The sequence below is a fragment of the Dysidea avara genome, chromosome 9 (genome assembly GCF_963678975.1).
Source record: "Dysidea avara chromosome 9, odDysAvar1.4, whole genome shotgun sequence".
Taxonomy (NCBI): Eukaryota; Metazoa; Porifera; class Demospongiae; order Dictyoceratida; family Dysideidae; genus Dysidea; species Dysidea avara.
The window spans coordinates 8,491,672-8,502,144 of record NC_089280.1 but is presented as its reverse complement, the minus strand read 5'-3'; the positions used below and the strand labels follow the sequence as shown (position 1 = coordinate 8,502,144).

At 37.9% G+C, this 10,473-nt stretch overlaps 1 protein-coding gene across 1 annotated transcript in view; it reads left to right on the top strand.

The window, feature by feature from the left end:
- Window positions 1–1,600: 1,600 nt before the first annotated feature.
- The window catches only part of LOC136265512 (leucine-rich repeat serine/threonine-protein kinase 1-like), an 86,426-nt gene continuing 77,553 nt past the window's right edge, over window positions 1,601–10,473 (top strand). The window contains exon 1 of the mRNA XM_066060383.1: window positions 1,601–1,705. The gene's annotated coding sequence lies outside the window, so the exon portion shown is untranslated. The remainder of the gene's footprint in view (window positions 1,706–10,473) is intronic.

The following is a 10,473-nucleotide window of genomic DNA, read 5'->3' as shown; positions in this document are numbered from 1 at the left end:
ATATCAGAACTATATTTTTGCAAAAAAAGTACCTTTCACACATCTTACATAGCTACCAGCAAATAAAATAAAGTGACACTTCACTCCTTATACTGATTAACTTGCTGTTGTATCAAAATGCAGCTAGCTACACTCATGGAAAATTTCAGACAATTATATGCAATGATACAATTATATGAAGCTTCAAAGATGAAAAAATGTGTGTGAAAAGGCAAATCCAGTCACATTTATAGCCAAATATCTTTTACAGTATTCATAGAGAAGCCACGATGACATGTAGTGTGATATATATTTTTGTTAAACTTATATTGGAACCAAACCACAACATTTATTCTTCACTGTCATCACTGATTATCTATTAGCCTGAAAACGTTGTATATCTTTAGCAAAATCCCAGTCGTCGGTTTCCTGAACTGCTTATTCAGATATATATAACTATCAGATAAATTAGATTTGGTAAGGTAGTTAGCTGAAACCTGCACCTTTTTTCTTTACAAAAAAAAGGAAGGATTTTATTACACTGTTAATGCCCTGTTACATAGATATTGTGCCACCCATCCCACATCAGCCCTTCCCCCAACCCACAATTGTGGTTTCAAAAACATCACATGAGATCACGTGACTATGTGATCAAATTTAAACATTTACACAAACATTGTATTATAATAGTTCAGTCATCGGTAGGTTTCTTCAATGTCTTGCCCTATAAAAAAGTCTAAATATGTTACTTTAAAACATTATTACACTAATGCACGCATGTGGGTACACGAACACACACACACGAATGCATACAGTGCATAACTTCACAGTATAGCAAAGCACAGCACAGCACAGAGCAGCACATATTGCAAAAGCAACACAGTTGTCATCATACAAGTTAATTAATTAATTAAATCAATGGCTATGTATATGCCATGACTATACTGAAGGCACCAGACATGACAATAATACCAGCAAAAATTAGAAAGAGACACACAGGCAATGATTATGCCAAGGCGTGTGCTATATTAGGGTGTTTTGCAAGCCTTTAACCATGTTCCTTGCTGTACACCCAAAGTTGGTAATGTCAGTAGTTGTGAATCAGTCATGAAATTGGTACTGAAAATTCTATGAAACAGTTGTGAAAAAAATTCATTATGTTTTCAGTAGTCATTAAAAACAAGTGAAATTTTTTCATTGAATTTCCAGTACCAATTTCATAACTAACTGAAAACATGATTCAAGATCAATTTAATCAATTTTCATTAGTTTTTCAGTAGCTAGACTACCTAGCTAGGTCGTTAAATTTCATGACCCACTTAATTACATCTTCACAACAAAATGTTCCAGTAGTGCCGCACTTAGCTACCTTAACTGTTTGTACATTTAATTAATTTGTTTAAAAAACTGTCTTGTAAAAAAAGAAAGAAATCTCCTTGCCATGCTGCAGAAGCATTGTGGGTTACTGCTAGTCTCCTACCCCAGACCCTTCCTCGAGCGCACTTAGCTATAGATATCGCCGAATTATAGATTCATGATAAGCGCGCTTATAATCGATAAGCGGGGGATGAGACTAGGTTATTGCACCCCTACGCAAACGGGAGGTACCTCCCAACACTTTGTAACAATGAACGTTGAATTCTTCTTTGTTCGGGGCATTGTGCGGGTGATCCGTTCCGGTTGATGTGAACTCTCGTTTGCAGCCTGAGATAGCCGATCACCGGCAGTAAGTTAATGTACTCAGCATATCATACTGTGACAATCAACTAGCTAATTGTGACGAGGCGGAATGCGGGGGATTGTTAGGTTACAGGCAGAAATCTACCAAAGTGGGTGGCTAGCCCAGATCAGTTTCAGGTTACCAGGGCAGAGTCTTGAATGCGGGTCTTAAGAATTTACATTGGGGAAAGAGAGCTGGCAATGTTATCGTCTAGCTTCAGTAGCTTGTAGCTAGTACAGTGTACAAGTGAAGCACACATAATATGAGTAGCATGGTACGGAGCTCTTGTGCATACTGTATATCATTTTGCATGTTACTTATCCCAGTAGCTACAGGGTGATCATGAGTTAACACACCAGTGGTTAAAACACATGTTGTACATCTGTAACACCTGCACATAATGCACATTCCTCTGCATGTTGTATGTGATAGCTATGCAGGAAATGATATTCAGTGGAGTAAACTATAGTTTAAGTTTACTCCAATGAATAAATAAAGTGTGTAGTATCATCACCCACTAATCACAGGAAGAAACATAACCTTAAGGTTATAGCTACATACGTCACTGTATTATTATGTAGTTTATATTTTCTATTTGACCTTAGGCTCTTCACACACAGAATACCTCACAGAATACTTGCTATTAACCCAAGGGCTGATCCAGAGGGGTGGATGGCAGTAGCTGGAGAGTTATGGCACATAAACTTGATTATTAGTTTCTCATCCTCCTGTACTCAAAATAGCAGTGCGGGAAGGTGGATTTTTATTTTATTTTTAACTAGATAGCTGAATTAGCTAGCTAAAATGACTCAAAATGCTATTTTCTTAGACTGCTCTAGCAAGGTACCAACTATAAAAGGTGCTAATTGGCCTCCCTAGCCACCAGTGGTACAAAAACTCCTTAATGAGGTAAGAAAAACGGCAATGCCGGTGGGAATGAGAAACTAATAATTAAGTTTATGTGGCCTTACATACAATTTTAGTCAGCTATTTAATAGCTAGTGGTGAAACTAAAAGCATGAATATAGTAGAGTGCATGGGTTATGATTCTGAGTAAGATTATAGCTAAAAATAGTAGCTAGCTAACCTGCGTGTAAATCAGTGAATCTGTAGTACAATATAACTGCCTAGACTTTATAGCACTACATACTTGCAGTAGACAGTATTGGTGGGGGGTAGATACAGTAGCAAAGGTCCACTAGAAAAAAAAGAAAATCACTTTCAATGCTACATCACTTACTTATCCTGGAAAATAATTACATTAAAGGGAGGCTTGTTAGTAGAGTTGTACCAATTCCCACTTTTTAGGGAAAACCGATATCTGATATATTTTTACCCTGTTTTACTGATAGTTGACCGATACCCGATTTTAGGTCTCTACAGGTTATACTTCTGCATACTCCACTAAAAGTAGAGCTAGTAAAGCCAATGTTGTGAAATTGTACACTTACCCAACTCAAAGTTGCTAGTCAGACAAGTGGGCTGGGGCCTGAACCATCACTGTTTATCTTTGTGGTTACAACAAAACGTAAACAAATTACCTAAGTACATACCAGAGCCTTTGATACCAGCCCTCCAGTGGTACTGCAGCTGCTGAAGCTGAATAGAGTAATACCGTATGGCTCCAAAATTTCGTAGTATAAAATTTTCATAAAATCTTCAATTTCTGACAAAAGAAAATTTTCGTAAAAAATATTTTCGTAATTCTTAAGAAACGAAATTCGCGGGAAAAGCTTGATCACGGCGCCGGCGATCGATTTTCGTAATTTCTTATTGAAGCGCAACCAGCGTGACTCGTGAACACGTTTTTACCAGAACAGCATGGCAGCTATTGGAGGACTCTTTGAAACAGTTTTTCACACCTGTGTCAGAGGATACCATGTCTACCAAGATGTATGGGTTCCAGCTATAGATGAAATGCTCTCGTGCTGTTGCGAGGTAGGAAATCTTCATGACCCTTTTGCAGTTAAGGTCATGAAAGTTGGCGTAACAGTTGGACATTTACTGAAAAAGATCAGCTCTACTTGTTCTCTGTTTATTTTGAATGGTGGATCAATATCTTGCAAAGTTACAGATCCCCACAGAAGATACTCAAGTGACTTGGTGCAAGGTGGTCTTGAAATACCATGCATGATTATACTCCAAGGGCCCAAGGAGCTGATAGACAAGGCCAGGAAATTGCTAGCTATAGGCAGCAAAAGCATTGCTTCAGCAGATGAGAATAAGCCAATATCTAAGAAGGAAACTGACTTGATGATAGATGCTTCAGTAACTCCAGTTGCTCCTGATGCAAAAAGGATCAAGTTGGAGAGTGAAGCAGATCAAAGTGTGTGGGTAACATTTACTGGTACAAGGATACAGCTCTTAGCTGAGGATAAGCGTATAATAGTGGGACAAGAGAGGCTGAGCGACCGTCACATTAACTTTGCACAAGCTTTGCTGAGGGCCCAGTTTCCATCTAGTGATGGATTACAGAACACACTTTTGCAGGGTCGATTGAAGTTTTCTGTATCCAGCAAGATTGTTCAAATATTGCACATCCGTAGTAACCATTGGGTGGTGATTTCCAATGTCCAGTGCAATGGTAACAATCTGAATGTGTATGACACTGTTTATAATGACATAGACAGCTCAACTCTGGATTTAATCAACTCCATGTTTGAAGAAAATGTAACTTTCAGCATTGTGGAACAACTAGAGAAACAACAAGGAGACGTTGATTGCGGTGTGTTTAGTATAGCCATTGCCATTTCCTTGTTACATGGATTAACTCCTACACAATACAACCAGTCACTATTGCGTCACCACTTGGTCCATTGCTTGGAGGCTAAAAGCATGCAACCATTCCCATAGTTTATAATTACAGTGTATGCATTAGTGTAATTGACATTTTTATTATTATTGCAATTGTAATAGACAAATAAATTGGATACACAATTTACTATACAATCACAGTGTATTAAATCAACTTCAAAATTCATTTAGCAAGAAAATCAGTAATGCCAACATGCTTGAATCCATTTCTGATTATATCTGGATGAGCTACAAGATAATCATACAGACTGATCATCCACTTGGCAGCAATAGGTTTGACAATTGTAAGTCGCATATCCACTGGCTCTAGCTCTTTGCTGGTATCTTTTTGTGCTACAATGTTATCAGCGTACCAATTCTCAAATTTCTTGCGAAGGAACTGCTTTGCTGCTCTATTTACACTAACATCCAGTGGCTGCAGGCAGTCAGTGCAGTTTGGTGGAACAATGACATAAAATAAGTGATGGCTTTGTAACAAATTCAGCACTCGGCTAGTTGTTTGTCCTTTAAATTCATCCAAGATGACTACTCCACTGTGCTTTGAGTCCAGTCCCAATTGCCTTCTCTTTTCAACCATGTAGGGAACAATCACTGCCTCAATATAAGAAATCATAGTTTCCTCGTTACACCAATGATTTGCTGTATGGGTAACATGAAAGCCATCTGGGAATCAACAGATGGATGGCACCTGGTTGTTTTGTCCTCATACGCTAGTTGTACAGGTAAGAAATTTCCACTCAGAGATGCAGCAAATGTGGCCGTAATTTGACGTTTGTCATCAATACCTGCCACCTCCACCTGTTTCAACCCCTCTTTTGCCATCGTCCAGTTGGACACAGGGATATAGCTGTTTGGTCCCAGTTAACAATCATCTCATCTGGGACATCCTCCATAGTCACCACTGCCATTATGTCCATCAAATATTGTGACTTCAATTCTTCGAAGTTTGAAGGAGTGAACTGAGGTTTCTTTGTTGTTGCCTTTCTCTTCACAAAATTCAATGAAGACAAAAAATACTTAGCCCAGCTTTTTTTAAGCACAACATAGCCTCCATTACATTCTAGTAATGCTGGATTTACCTTCTTAACAATACCCAGACCGGCTGCAATAACAATCGCTGTATTGATTATTCCTCCTGCGTCCCGTATGGCATGGATATACTTGGTAAGGTGTGAAGTGATGTCTTTTGGAAGCATTGATGGCCTTCCTCTTTTCTTTTCTTCAATCGTCGTGACCGTTTCATGGGATTTTCAAGTGCAGCTAAAGCATTCTTCCACTCGCACACAGTTGTGTACTTTAAATCGGGAAATTCTTTTTCAAAATGGTGATTTGCTGCACTCGTTCCATTTGCTGCTGCATAATTTCCTATCCTTGCCTTGTCCTTTCCGCTGTATTTCTGGTAGGTTCCTCTCTTCTTCACTCCCTTTTCGTCTTCAGAATATTGTAGGCACTCCATAACCTCTTTATTAGCTGCAGTAATGGCAGTAGCTGGCACTTCTTTCGACAACGGTCCAGTCGGAGAAGGTAACACTGAATCACGCTTAAAATAATGGTAAAGGCTCTTCATTCTGCTCACAACATGTCGCCTTGTGTGGCTACCGAAATATCTCAAAATTTTGTAAAAATTTTTTTCGTAATGTTGCAATGATTACGAAAATTTTATTCTACGAACATTAGGAGCCATACGGTAATCTGCTGGCCACAGCCCATTACAACCGATTTCCAATTATGGTAAAAACAGCTAATTATCAGCTTCTAAAATTACTGATTACTGCATGATCCAATTACCGATCCTATTATCGGTACAACTCTACTTGTTAGTAGTGTTATCTACTGTACATGTGTCAAGAAATCATTAAAGAGCAGAATACTTGAAGCTCATAGCACATTATTTCTATTTGAAAACTTGAAAACAACAGCAGTCTGCCAAAGCTTTTACAAATTCATTAGGCAACCGATGTTAGCCAATGTTATCAATACCAGCCAAAACTTGAGTGCATTTGCATAGCTATCTATAGCTTCCTGCATGCAGTACTGGCCTACAGTGCAGTGGTTCTCCAATCAGACGTAATTTCCAGATGTTGAAAACTTTAGTCTGGTGTAGTCAGGCCATTTTTCTTATGGGGGAAAGTAGCAAGAACTTTTATGCAGGTTTAACAAACCCCTTTTCCTGGTGGCATAATGTAATAGAGGAAGCTTAAGAAGAAACAAAAGAAGCTGGCTTCACATGACTAGCTGTACTGGGGTTTACTGATAGAAATTATCATGCAGAAGTCAGTTGTCTATTGGTGATGGCACAGGCTAGTATTGATACTGTTATACACAGAAGGTCTCTTTTCAAATATTGTGTCTCAATTTGTACTGACGCCTACTTTACTTTAGTAATGAATGTTACTTTGTGTGCATGAGGAGAATTATCAGATGACCTTTCACATGGTAGAAATTAAAGTCTCACCAGCTGGAATGAATTATGAGGTTGGAAACAGTGGAAATCTAAACTAAAACTGAAATTGAAAATAGAAACAGAAAAACTAAATTGGTAAAAACTTCATAAAATTGTCACTATTAGTGCCTCTTTACAAAGACTACTTCTATGTAATAGACCACTGCTATAGTAAGGCCATGCACTCATCATAGTGGACATGTGACCTCATTATATAAACCCTCATTATTCATGACCTCAAAATAAGTCTTTTAGTTAAGTGTATAAGAATCTATGAAACCAACATAGGTTTCGATTTACAAGATAATGAAGTATGACTATAATAGCTTTTTGGGACTGTCTTATACTCATAACATTAGCTAGCTATTTACTGTACATGGTTACTATGTTTCCTGTGGGACACATTCAGTTGGTTGCTTTCAATACCCTCTGTTTGTCAGCTTTTAGAATTGCAACTGCTAGAGATGGATAATAAATAGTACCTCTTTCATGATGCAGTTTATTCGATCAAAAGTGTTAACCTTAGAAGGCTATTTTTTCTGTGGGGGCATGCCCCCAGACCTCCATGCTGAGTGTGCTTTGCACACCTGTTGAGTGATTTAATCTACTAATGCCCTAGAATATCCTAGATCTGCCCCTGTTGCTTAACCCTGAAACCACCTCTAGATCCGCCACTGTGATGTGGTCATGACATGTATTTGAAACCTATGATTGACATGTTCACTATTACCATAGAGGTTGTCTTTGTATAGAAGTGAACACGCTAGTAGCCATTTTACAAGTTTTGACCAATTTTAGCTTTTTGTTTCAGTTTTTAATTTTCATTCTTTCCAATTGCCTGAAATGAATTGCTTTTGGTGAGACTAAGCTATCAATTGTATCAAATGGCATAGGAGGGTGTGAGAGCCTATATCAACAGTAACACCATGCTGTGTTAATGTTATTGGCATAGTTGTGTGTTCACTAGTAGTTTTATCACCAGGATTTCTTTTTTTACATGATTACCTTATGTTAACTGCAATTGAGTATTTTAAAAATCTTTGTAGAGTTAGTGGATATCTTTTGAATCTGTATTATTAAGCAATCCCTGCAGTTAAGGCTTTTATACATGAAGGTATATAATATACATATGTATGCCACATTGTTTTTGGCAGAAATACCTAGTGTGGTATTTATGTTACTTATACTTTTAAGCCTCTGTGGCAATCAACCTGCCATTTTCTTTTTTTCTTTCAACCTGTCATTTTCTTTTTCCCAATTGTAGTGTCTAGAGTCATACCCTCGTTATCAATTTTACCTGCAATATATGTATTTTGATTTATTGTAGCAAATGTGCAACAGGTATGTTCTCTTAAGTTGTTGTCAGACCTTCAGTACTGGTCACTGTAAGCTGTTATATAACTAGCTATTAAACAAAGTAAAAATTTAAAAGGAAGTAGGGATTGATATAATATACATGCTACAAAAAGTAAGGAAACAAGCTCAAAAATGTTACAGCTGAAATGAAAATGATCCATGCAACAAAAAGTAAGGAAACAAGTCCAACAATGGCTACTTGCTAAAATGAGACACATTTTAATGCCTATATACTTTTGGCTAATTTGATATAGCTAGTCCTATTTCGAGATGTTAGCCAAAAGTAGGCATTAAAATGTACAAGTCTTATTTTAGCAAGTAACCATCTAATCTTGTTGGACTTGTTTCCTTACTTTTTGTTGTGTGGATCATTCTCATTTCAGCTGTACATAACATTTTTGAGCATGTTTCCTTCCTTTTTATAGAATGTGCATTACATCGATCCCTACTTCCTTATAAATTTTTAATTTTTTAAAATAGCTAGTTTGTTGACTTTTTAAGTCTAGCTTGCTAGCTATATTACACAATCACAACATTTCATACACTATAGGCAGGGGCGGATCTAGGATTTATAAAAGGGGGGGCTAATCAAGGTACTAATTTCTTGGGTAGAGATGTGCGAAGCACGTTTCCCAGCATGCAAAGCATGCTGGAACTAGGGGGGTCTGGGGGCATGCCCCCCCCCCCCAGGAAAATTTTGAAAATAGATGCTAAAATACTGCAATTTGGAGACATTTCCACATAAAATTCATAATATTTTCTGCCTGTAGATATTTTATATACTGTCTTTAGATTATAGGTATGGCTCTCTGAAGCATTTTGCTAATGGAAAAGTTTGGGTAGGTACAGACAACCAAGTACATGATGTACCCCTCTCACCATTGCACAACACTGAATAGGTGCATGTTAGAATAAGAATGTTGAAAGTGGAAAATTTTGAAATTTGAGCAATACAAGATTGAATCTGAGAGCATTTTCAGTGGAAATTGTGTACCTAAATTAAGTATTGCCATACATATTAACTACACAAGTAGATGAATGAAGCCCTTTAAACAGACCAATGCACTTCATTGTATGTATAGGTGCAGGCAGATTTGGAAAAACTGATTCCATAACAGAACCAACTACATGTTTCCAGTGAATGTTCTATTAGAGTAGTTAGCTGACTGCTCTATTAGAGTATCTCGATCTTGTACACCTCCAATGCTGATCCAGGTCCTTGTTGCATAAAGTTTAGCATAAATCCACTGATAATACCTTGGAAAGATTATAAGGTGGTTTTATGAGTATTTGTATTATTAGTGATCATATAATTATGCTAAGACAAAATTTCATTATAATACTCAGCACATTGATCAAGTAAAGCCTAAATAGGAAGGGGGGGGGGGGGGGGGGGCTTCAGCCCCCAAAGCCCCCCCCCCCCCCCCCCCCCTGGATCTACCCCTGACAGGTAGGTCATGGCCTCCCCAAAACATTTAAAATATCGGGTCATTTCATGTAACCTTCCCTACTCTGTGCTGCACTGTTAGCACGACTCTTCTCTGGGTCCTTCATGTAAGTTTTGCGGCTTCATGCTGCACTGTCTGCATGGCTATTCTATAACTCTTCTTGATATTTTTTTCTTCTTGTTGTCTGCTATCTTCTCTTTGTTTTCAGCATAGCACTTTTTGTTGTAGCGTTTTGTCAGAGGCATGATTAGAGCTACCTCGCAAAAAGACTAACCGTAGTTAAAACAGCTGCACAATGTTAAGACAAGGACTCTTTGAATACTACACCCTTACTCTCTCCTTTTACTATGGCTGACGTGTTAGTGTGCAAAAATCATCTGTGCAGATACACCCACTGCAACTATCAATAATCTTTTGGGAAGAAGGAAAAGGCCAATGAATGATGAACGGCATGGTACAGTGGACTAAACCTAATCGAAACAAAAGATTCGTGAATCTGCCATCATTACCTTGGCAGCCTGAAATTTCTGGAGCTGCATGTACACCTAGTGTTACTGGGTCTTATGGCAGGTAGGCAGATGAAATGCAGGTGAATTTCGAAATTTTAAAATTCACTGTACATTGAAACAGTCAACTTTTCAATATATTTAACCAAGGTACAGCATCATTACAGTTGTGCTAATGCATTCCAGGTGGTTTTTCTGGAAAAATGT